This window comes from Macaca fascicularis, chromosome 1 (assembly GCF_037993035.2).
Source record: "Macaca fascicularis isolate 582-1 chromosome 1, T2T-MFA8v1.1".
NCBI lineage: Eukaryota > Metazoa > Chordata > Mammalia > Primates > Cercopithecidae > Macaca > Macaca fascicularis.
The window spans coordinates 138,223,716-138,235,453 of record NC_088375.1 but is presented as its reverse complement, the minus strand read 5'-3'; the positions used below and the strand labels follow the sequence as shown (position 1 = coordinate 138,235,453).

The 11,738-nt window shown below is 35.1% G+C and overlaps 1 long non-coding RNA gene across 1 annotated transcript; it reads left to right on the top strand.

The window, feature by feature from the left end:
• The first annotated feature begins 447 nt into the window (after nucleotides 1–447).
• On the top strand, nucleotides 448–5,880 carry LOC135968698 (uncharacterized). Its single transcript, XR_010583638.1, has 3 exons — nucleotides 448–610; nucleotides 4,575–4,651; nucleotides 5,762–5,880. It is a non-coding gene; the product is annotated as an uncharacterized lncRNA (long non-coding RNA).
• The last annotated feature ends 5,858 nt before the right edge of the window (nucleotides 5,881–11,738 follow it).

The following is an 11,738-nucleotide window of genomic DNA, read 5'->3' as shown; positions in this document are numbered from 1 at the left end:
TTTCTTAGAGGGTAGGGATAATATAAAAAAATAAATACAGAACATTCCTCCTCCAGGGATTATCTAGACTTAATGCATGTTGGCTGTACCTCTCAGGTCTCAATACAATTTCCCCTAGGCAAGGACAGAAGGTGTAGATAGGTCCCATTAGCTCTATGCTAGAAACCATACACTTTTTGAAAAAGATCTGTATCAATCACTTTTTCAGTTAGGTTACTAAAGAAGGTAAAGAATGAGACTTCAACTAATAAATTACACAATGCATGATAAGTACCAACTATTATTCTAACTATCCAAATTCATTTTTTAAAATGCCCTCAGTAAGTAAGGAGGTTTTAAAATGGAGAAAAACTCGCCCCCATTCCCATGAGCTATGAAGAAAACAGCTGTGGGTAGGGTTGGGCTTGAATCTGAGATATCATTCAAGCAAAAAGCAAAGTCCGAACATCAGAGTGCCAACAGGGTTGTTGCTTCTCGGCACAATGCAAGAGGAACAGAACTATGCAACAGGATAATCTGTATTCATTATCCTTTCAATAACTATCATGCCACATATTTCAAAATGGCTCCACAGAAAAGATGCCGAAGAAGACAGCTAAAACGTTCATTGGTAAGTTATTGTCTTTGTATAATATACATTTAAAGGGAGCTACAAATGTAAAGGCAGATGTGTAATATATGGCTGGCACCGTTTTTATTTTCTTATACATCTTGCTACTGTCTGGGGGCAATGCTCTAGCGACTACTGAAATATAATAGCTGCTTTCTCTCTCAGTACACAATTTGACAGCATTTATTCTTTCCTTCAGTGAACATAATTACTTCACATATGGAACCTGTGATAGCCTACAGGCATCTGAGGGAAACCAGAATCATGCAATCTGTCCCCTTTGCGAGCTTAATTTACATTCACAAGTGTCATTTTATTAGGGCTGGCATCGTGTAGAATAAAAATTACAGGTCAGCTATGGCATGTCACTGGGAAGTGTGCTTAAGTCAATAATGTGGTATTATTACATGTGGGATAATTTTACAAGGAACATCTCACAGGAGGAATCTGACCCTTATTTCTTAGTTTTCAGCTTTACTATCAACCACAAGGTAATTCATTTAGAAATAAGTATTGTAACAAATAGTTTAGCCTCCTGCAAATATTTGTGCTGTGTCATACCCTTCAATATAACTTGGTAATGACATCTTGAATCTTCATGGACATGGAGAATTTACCTTGCTAGCTATTAAAAGTGGGCATGTTTGAATTTGTGTAATCAAAATGGCATCAGGGAGAGGCTTGTGCCCTTTATTTGGGCCAGGTTGAGAGTAGAATTTAAGAAGATTGTGTTACTGACCCTTTCCATTATAATTAAAGCATCATTGTTGATTTAGTAGATGTTCCCAGGGAATGGGAGGAGTGAGGCAAGCTGTAGGCATTACAACTCACGATTGTTTCTCTGTTTGAACAGTGAGGGGGCGATCTTGAAGTAGCCCTTCTTCCTATTTGGCTCCCTTCTCTGTTAATGATGTCAGAAATTATTTTAACACGAGAAGTTAGAGATGGCCAGTAAATTCTAAAACATGATTTCTTCATGATGCCATGTTCTTTAATGAAATATATTACCTAATAAATAATCAAACATAATTCTCAGATGGTAATGATGATGTGCACTGTACCCATCCTTGAAAGCCATGGGCCAAGCCAAGACCTGCCATTGGCACAGCTGATAAACACTCGCAGCTTCATCCCACTAGGGGTGGCCACAAGTATGGAGATCACTGAATCATTGGAAAACCAAGCTGAGTCTAGGGAGGGGCAAAGTCAAGGACTGGGGTTCACATGCTGAACTAAAAGCAGAATCCTTGAAGTCCAGGCAGGCAAGAGGGAAAAAACATAGGAAGTGTCTGAATAATTTTTAGGCACAGAAAGAGAGCTGTTTTGACAAGCATAAGCATTGGGATTAGATCTGTTTGCCAAAGTCTTATTGTTTGTTTGGTTTTTCTTAAGACTAATTTAGGCCTTACTGAATCTCTAGAATTGCCTTACTTTAAATTTCTTTAATTTTTAGAATGTTTATCAAATAAGTACATAAACATGTTTAGAAAATCTAATGGTAGAAAACAACTTAATTTGAGAAACTGTTATTCTATGTAGCCTATGCCCACAGCCCCATACTCCAGAAGCAATTTCTTTTACCCTCCAACTTTAGGTCTAGTCTTACTCTCCATATTACTTAAATTTATGCCTATGCTGACATTTGTAATCTGTCTACTGTAGGAATTATCTGTTGGTTTACCACTTTGAATGAATATTGAGTAGTTTATAATTTGCTGCTGAAAATAACAGACTATGAGTGATCTTTATAATCATTAAAACTTCTTGGCCTGCCATGATGGCTCACACCTGTAATCCTAACACTTTGGAAGGCTGAGGTGGCAAGATTGCTTGAGCTAGGAGTTCAAGACAAGCCTGGACAACATATAAGACCTTGTCTCTACAAAAATTTTAAAATAAATAAATTTAAAAATTAAAGACATTAAGTAACTAAAAAAAATCTGAATCACAAGAGAGGAAAAAGTTGTGATATGCTTTTATCAGATATCATCACATACTTCTCCATGCATAATATTTAAGACTTTGCAACTACTGTGCATTAGACTCTGGGAAAGAAGAAAGAGGTGTAGGATTCTTTCCCTCATATTTTCATCCAAGACACGGGCCATATATGCTAATTCTACAAAAATTCCTCCACTAGCTAAGGAGGGTACCTGATAGTTTTCTTAGTATGATTCCTTCTTCATCTCCTGTAGTCGACCTTGATTAAGATACTTTCCCTCTGGATTTTTTTCAGTGGCATGACCCAATCAATTCTCTTGAACATTTAAGTCCATTTCATTTGACATTTCTGTTGCTTTTAACCAGAGGCATTTTAACTGATCCAATCAATTAAGAAAAACTATTGCATCCCCTAAGAAAAAGTCTAATTGAAAAAACATATATTTATGGTTCACTATGTGCTACAGCTGTTATCTGGATACAAAGAAAACTAAGTTAATACCGCCCCTCAAGGGGATCATAGTCTATTTTTAAAAATATAACATAAATAGTACAACAATGAAGAGACACTAATAAAGTACAGAGGATGGGGAGAACCTAATTCTTTCTGAGAGATTAAAGAATGGGAAGGATTGAAAAGTTGTTTTTTTTTGTTTTTTTTTTTTTTTTGAGATGGAGTTTTGCTCTTGTCGCCCAGGCTGGAGTGCAATGGCGTGATCTCAGCTCACTGCAACTTCTGCCTCCTGTGTTCAAGTGATTCTCCTGCCTCAGCCTCCTGAATAGTTGGGATTACAGGTGCCTGCCACCATGCCCAGCTACTGTTTGTATTTTTATTAGAGATGGGGTTTCACCATTTTGGCCAGGCTGGTCCTGAAGTCCTGACCTCAGGTGATCCACCCACCTTGGCCTCCCAAAGTGCTAGGATGACAGGTGTGAGCCACTGCCCTAGCACAGGAAAGACTTTTAAAAGGAGAGAATGTTTGGACTACATTTGAAAGGACGATTGTTTTAATAGACTCTCATTTGCCTGTAAATGACAGAAACCTTCCTAAAAATGCTTTACACTAAAAGAAAAAAAAAAAGTTCATAGTCTCAATACATGAGAGTCACATTTGATCTAATTACTCAAGCAATGCCATCCAGAATCTGGTTTCCATTCTCATGTCTGAAAGTAAGATGGCACTGCCATATTCAGGCTTTATCCTACCATCTTACCATCCTCAGGAAAAAGAATAGAGGGCTTCGTTCCCGATGGTTTCAACAACTTTTGCAAATGTTCTTCCACTATCTGCTGGCCTCCATTGTTTCTGATGATTCATTTGTATCATTTCCTTTTATATGCATGTTATTTTTTTCTGTCTTCAACTAAAAAAAAATTCAGCAGTTTGACTATTATGGGCCTATATGAGATTTTCTTTGTATTTATTCTACTTGATGTCCATTGAGTTTCTTGAATCTGTAAATTTATGTCACTCACTGAATTTGGAAAAAATTTAAGCCATCATTAAAAAATGTTTGTATAACTCGTGTTCTTTCTGCTCTCCCTTTGAGACTCCAATTATATGTATGTTAAATCTTTAAATATTTCCCACAGCTCTCTGAGGATATTTTAATATTTTTCAATCTTTTCTTTGTTCTTCAGACTGGATAATTTCTATTGATTTATCTTTAAGTTCACTGACTGTGTTTCCTTGGTTATCTTCATTCTTCTATTTGTTCAATTCAGCAAATTTGTTATTTTAGATGCTATACTTTTCAGTTCTAGAGTTCACATTTGATTCATTTTTTATAGTTTATTTTTCTCTGAGCCAGCAGTGCTACTTAGTTGCTGCGAGATATAGGCAAGTTGTTTAACTTTTCTGGGCCTCCCTTTCCTCATAAGTGAAAAACAATTATTGCTATTAGGCAAGCTAATTGTTAAGACCAAATGCATGTAATATTTACTACAATGTTTTAAAACAATAGTAGTTATTATTATGGTGGATTATTATTTTCTGTTTTGTTTTGTTTTGTTGCTTTTTAGAGACAAGATCTTGCTCTGTTACCAAGGCTGGAGTGCAGTGGCATGATTTCACTGCAGTCTCGACATCCCAGACTCAGGTGATGATCTTCCATGGTGTATTATTTTAATTGCCTCCTGTTTTGTCTTGACTGCCACTCCCACTTTAACCATTCTCCACTTTCATATTATGTTAGAATCATCCTTACATAACATACCCTCTCAGACTCAGGTGATGATCTTCCATGGTGTATTATTTTAATTGCCTCCTATTTTCATTGCCTTGACTGCCACTCCCATTTAACCATTCTCCACTTTCATGTTATGTTAGAATCATCCTTACATAGCATAAATTAGTTGACTCCCATCATTAAAGGATTTAATGATGGTTTAATACCTACAGTATAGCATCTCTATTTCTTTTATTTCTTTCTCTTTCTCTTTCTTTCTTTCTTTCTTTCTTTCTTTCTTTCTTTCTTTCTTTCTCTCTCTCTCTCTCTCTCTCTCTCTCTCTCTCTCTCTCTTTCTTTCTTTTTTTGATGAAGTCTCACTCTGACACTCAGGCTAGAGTGCAATGATCTTGGCTCACTGCAACCTCTGCCTCCCAGATTCAAGAAATCTCCTGTCTTAGCCTTCTATCTTTATTTCTTTATTTGACTTCTAATACTTTTCATTATTTAGCTCCACTGTTTTACCAGATCCATCTCTCGCTATTTCTATGGACTCTACACACTCACATGTCTCATCACCTGCTCTTTCCCATCATGGCTATTACAGTAACAATTCCACATTTGTACATGCTATTACCTGAGTCTAGCATTTCTCCACAACCTATCCCCTACCCTGCATGTACTTATCATCTTGTACAATCTGGCTTAGGTGTATCATCCTTTGTGGATTTTTTTCTAATTTATTTTGAGAAGGATAGTCTCTCCTACTATGCTCCCATGACACTATATTTATTTCTCTATTATTATACTTCAATTTTATTGAAATTATTATCTACTTATGTATCTCTATCCTTCCCAACCCGTTTCTCCCCTGACCAGACCAGACTACAAGATCCTTGATATCATTAACTTGTCTTTTTCACCTTTGGTTCTTAAGTTCATAAGCACATAGCTATGACATAGTAAAAAGCTGAAAAAAATATTTACATGATGATTAAATATATTAATAACAATAATTTATTTTACTTCTAATACTTTTAGATTACCAGGCATATTTTTGAATGAAAACCAAGTACATTTTTGTGGAGGACATCAACTTCTTGCCATGTGGACCACTTCATAAGGAAGCTTTCAACATGGCAGCTGACTTCCTTCAGAGTAAGTGCACAAGAAGGCAGAAATAGGGCATCCTAGATGGAGGACACTGTTTTTTTGTAATCTAATCACAGGATAACATTCCACCATTTTTTCCATATTCTATTTATTATGTGCAGGTCACCAGGTCCAGCCCACGCTCATGGAGTGATTACACAAGGGCGTGTGTATCAAAAGGTGAGGATTCACTGGATGCCACCTTAGAGGCTCTCTACTGCAACAACAATTAACAGTTTTAAACAAGCTTTTTTCTAATAATAAAAGTAAGAAATCTCATTACTGAAAATTTGGAAACAAACTTGTAGAAAAGAAGAAAAAGCCATTCTACTGTCTAGGGAAACCCAGTTAATATTCTGAAGTATCACACTAATTTTTAAACCAAATTTTATATAGTTGAAATGATACCATGCATATCTCATTTCAGTTATTGTTATGTCTCCGAAAATGCCACATTATTGTGATAGATATATCATTGCTTATCCATTCTCTGTTGAATATTTTGAATGTTTACTTTTTTAGAAGCAATACTGCCATTATTTTCTAAGACTGGATTCAGTTTTCTTTCTTTTAAGACAGAGTTTCATTCTATCACCCAGGCTAGAGTGCAGTGGCATGATGACAGCTCACTGTAGCTTCTACCTTCTGCGCTGAAGCAATCTTCCCCCCTCAGCTTCCTGAGTAGCTGGAACCACAGGTGTATGCCACCACACCCAGGTAACTTCTTTTTTTTTTTTTTTTTTCTTTTTTTTAACTTTTTGTAAAGACATGTCTCCTTGTGTTGCCCAGGATGCTCTTGAACTCCTGAGCCTAAGTGATCTTCCCACCTTGGCCTCCCAAAGTGCTAGGATTACAGGCATGAGCCATCACAGCAGGCCAATAAACAGTTTTCAAATGAACAAGCATAACTTGAAATTTTTTGATGCTAAAAAGAAAAAAATAATTTTAAAAATGGGGGCAGGTTACAGCTACCATAACAGAAGGAACATATCTGCCCTGTGCCATTGTTAGAGTGTGGCTTTTTTATTTTTACACTGTCTATGTGTTTGTTTAGGGGTTTTATTTGACGGTATTTACTTGGAACTAATCAGAAAACTCTTTCGTGTATGCTTCATTTAAATTCTTCTTCAGAGGTGGAAAAGACAGGCTTTATGAATAGATCGTATTCCACAGGTTGACAAAACAGCCCTGTTGCAATTATTTTTATTAATAACAATAATAACCTTTGTTTAGTGTTTTACCTTGTGAAGAAGGTAAGACAGGTATTATTGTCATCTACATGTTTCAGAAATGTAGAGAACTTGCAGTCATTTGCCCCAGGTCATCCAACTATTGTGATGAAATATGCAAATTATAAAATTGGCCACATTATGCAAATTATACACAAATACACACACAAGCCAATTTACATACTTAACTATATTTCTAAATCAAGACTTCAGGTTTAAGTAAATTCAGTTTATGAAAAAGCCAACTGACATCCTATTCTATATCTTCAAAAAAGGATTTTAAATTCAGTTTATTCAACAGTAAACTAATATGCTTAACTACAGCTTCAAATCAAAATTTCAGGTTTATATAATTTCAGGGTAGTTGATTCTAGTCAAAGATCTGCAGATAGCACCTTTGAAATTTTGACAGACTTCCATGGTTACCATGATAACGTTTCTTAATGTTAGAAAAATAAATTTCCTAAGAAAAACTGTTCTATATAGTAAAAGGACATACAATATATTTGCTAAGAGAGTCTATAATATGTAAAAATAAAAACATAATATCCATAGTATACTAAAGAGCATACATTATAAAATCATTCTAATATTATATTAAAAACCTGGGCAAGGTGCTACATACTTGTAGTCCCAGCTATTCTTGAAGCTGAAGCAGGAGGATTGCTTGAACTTAGGAGTTAGAGGCCAGCCTGGGGAACATAGTAAAATTTCATCTCTTTAAAATAATTATATTAAAAGCATGCATTATAAAATTGCTAGGGAAAACTAAATATATATATTTTTAAATCTCAAAAATAAGAATGATGAGCATACACTTTTAGAGGAATGGTAAATGCTTTGTGCATGCAGTTTTTTGTTTGTTTTGTTTTTATTTTTTAAAATAGAATTGTCTTGAAGACTGGTTAAAGTTTGCTCATCTCTGAACCTCCAGAAAGGCCCTCTCCTACCCCCTTCTCCATTTGAGTGGATTTTTAAAAAAAATGTATTTCGAAATGATTATAGATTCACCAAATGTTATAAATATAGTACTATAGAGAGATCTTGTATACCTAACTTTTCCTAGTGGTTACATCTTATATTGCTATGATACAATATCAAACATTGATATTGTTTGATATTATATTGATATTGTAACATTGCGACAATGTGTGTAAATAGTTTGATGCCATTTCATCACATATGTAGACTCATGTAAACACCACTGCAATAAACATGTAGAATGATCCCATCACTACAAGAATGTGGCTCATGCTACCCCTTGTAATCATATCCACTTCCCTCCCCACCACCATCCCTAACCCCTAGCTAATTTGTTCTCCATCTCTATGACCTTTTCATTTCAAACGTGATATATCAACGGAATCATATAGATTGTGATTTTTACATTGACTTCCCCCACTCAGCATAATGCTCTTGAGATCCATTCAAGTTGCATGTATCAATAGGTAATTTTTATTGTTGAGTAGTACTGTCTGGTATAAATGGACCACAGCTTTAAAATATCATTTTGGGTGGATATTTTTAACTAAGAGTCTTAACTTGACTCAGAAGTGACCATGGAGAAGAATCTTATCTACCTATAAGGCATTCTCCTGGCACTCAGAGATTTTCCAATCAAGGAAGTAATTGAAGAAAGGAAAACAAACAAACAAACAAAAAAACTAAACATAATTACTGCAATTTTCAGGTTGAATAAAATAAATACCATAGAATAGGGATTTTTGGAAGGTGGCTTAAGTCTTGATTTTCTGTTTAAATATCTTTTCTCTAGAAGTAAAACTTTACAAAAATACCAGTATCTATAGAGCCATTTAAATAAACCAAGCAAGCAGAAAGACAAAGCAAGAACCAACTTCAGGATTTAAAGCCAAATCTAGTTTAAAAATCTTGGTAGTTTATCACCAAATATTATGCTCTAATAAAGCTATCAGAATAATTTCTTTTTAATCTACAATTTCTTCCTACCTCAATATAATCTTGATCAGAAGTTTGAAAGAAAAATAAAATAAATTCCATCTACACGAATTTCTGGTTTTCACTCTTGTGCATATCCTCGATGTGCTGTCAGTCATATTTCCCCAGTTTTGTATGAAATTTGGTGTGACAATTTAAAACCTAGTCACTGCTTTCCTGATGAAGCAATAGCTCATCCTCTGATTTGCATTCTGATTGCTAGCCGGTTTATGGAGTGAATTATCCCTTTTATTGCTATTTGTAACTTAAAAGACTGGTATTAAAATCTCTAGTGGAGCAATTAAGATCTGTTTGTTCGTGAGAATCGTGAAATAGATTTTATTTTCACACTGAATTTTTTCTATTCCAATAAATTATTTTAAAAATAATTTAGTTGATGCAAATATCAAAATATATACAGGTTATACTATATCCCTGATGGATAGAACTTCATTTTTGTGATTCTAAGTAAGAATTCACATATAACAAATAAAGGCTTACTCTTCCTAACATTTAAAGAGCTCTCAGAAATCAGTACAACAGGCCGGGCGCGGTGGCTCACGCCTGTAATCCCAGCACTTTGGGAGACCAAGGCGGACAGATCACGAGATCAAGAGATCGAGACCATCCTGGCCAACATGGTGAAACCCTGTCTCTACTAAAAATACAAAAATTAGCTGGGTGTAATCGCATGCGCCTGTAGTCCCAGCTACTCGGGAGGCTGAGGCGGGAGAATCATTTGAACCCAGGAGGCGGAGGTTGCAGTGAGTCAAGATCGCACCACTGCACTCCAACCTGGTAACAGAGACTCAGGTCTCAAAAAACAACAACAAAAAAGAAATCAATAAAACACAAGTTTCCAAATAGGCACCTGCTTTACAAATTAAGAAATATAAATAGCTAAAAAGCATATTAAAAATGTTCAATCTCAGTGCTAATAAAGACGCTAGTCAAAATAACATTAAGATAATATATCACATTTATTTTTTTCTTTTTTAGTTACTATATTGGATAGTATTCAGGGAAATAGTCATTCATGCTCAGCTCCAAGGTGATTTAGCAATGTGCGTCAAAACCCTGAACATTTTGCAAACCCCTTACCCTACAATTCTATCTTAAGGAAATGATAATGGATATGCCAAATGTTTATGTACCACTATCACTATATTTTTAATGTAAAAATTAGAAAAAAATTAAATGACCAAAGACTAGAGGTTGGTTAAATAAATTATGGTATATTTGTGCATTAAAATTCTATCTGATAATTAACAACTATGTTCTGAAGGAAACAAAATTGATATGAAAATATTTATAATGTGTTTTAAGGAAAAATAATTTATACAGGTGTTCAGTTTGGAGTGGCTCTATACATGTGTGTTTGTTCATGGTGTGATTTCTTGCTGACTGTTCATCATTAGCTGAAAAAAAAAAAAAGAGTAAGAAAATGACCTAGAAAATAATAGCAGCCACGGTATTTCAGGTATTTTATTGTACTTATTGGTATTTTTACAAATTAATATAGTCATTATGTATTACTATCACAATCAGTATTGAAAAGAGACAAAACAATAAGAGATATTTTAAGAAAAGGCCAGAGAAAGGTATACCATTTCTCTCGGTAAATTTGGCAAGAATGATAGCTCTAAAATGAGAATTCAGAGACTCATACTGCATATTATGATTCCTTATAAAGAGCAACTTAATTTTGCTAAAGAAAAATAACACTGTTGATTCTGGAGTGGTGACTAGAAATGTAATGACTCATCTTCATTATGTATTCCTTACTTCAAGCTCAAATTCAAAGACTTGGAGAATAATAAAACGCTGTGATTCTCAGACTCCGCAATTCCATTCCAGATGAACATCTATCTCTCCTTTGTGCTCCAAGTTCTACCCTGTGGTTCATTTCATCTGTTAGAGCCTTTTACAACCAGTCAGGTCTTTCACTTAATAATTGATAAGCTGACCAACTGTACAGTACCTTATCAAATCTGGATCTATCATTTCTGTTTATGGGAATTCCAAGTCTCTCATCCTGCATTCTCTGGTGCTTCCAAAATGCATTTGTTCTCTGTACGCATTTGCCAAAGGGCCTTAGAAAACCTCGGAGTAGGAAGGCAACTCAGAGGGAATCTTTCCTAGATAGCATCTCTGAGGCAGATTATTACATAATTTCTCCTCAAAAACCCTACACATTTATGAAAAGTGATTCCATTTTTAATAAACTGGCATGCCTCCATGCAAGCTGATCTTGGTTCTTAAACAACTCCATGCACTTTACCCTTCCCATGTCTATGTCCATGCTGGTTCTTTAGTCCACTGCATTCTTGCCTTTCACATCCTTCTGTTAAAATCCAGCTTATCCTGGATAAGATAAAAGTACTTAAGAAATAGTTCCATTATTTTATTATTGCCTTCTCCTTTTCCAATATTACTCTCAGGGTAAATTCATTGCTCCTTTAGCCTCCATAAGGAATATGTCTTTTTCATTTTTTTATTCCCCACAGCATGTAATTAAGGGCCTCTCACTCAGTAAACAGAAAATGTTTAGTGAACTAATACTGCCTAGTAGACTGACCCGACAGATGATGTGGGGTTTAACAGCTCTTTCAGATTTGGAAAAGTTGGTCTAGATTGATGAAAGATGTCTGAATTCTAAAACACTTGTAAAAAAAAAGTCC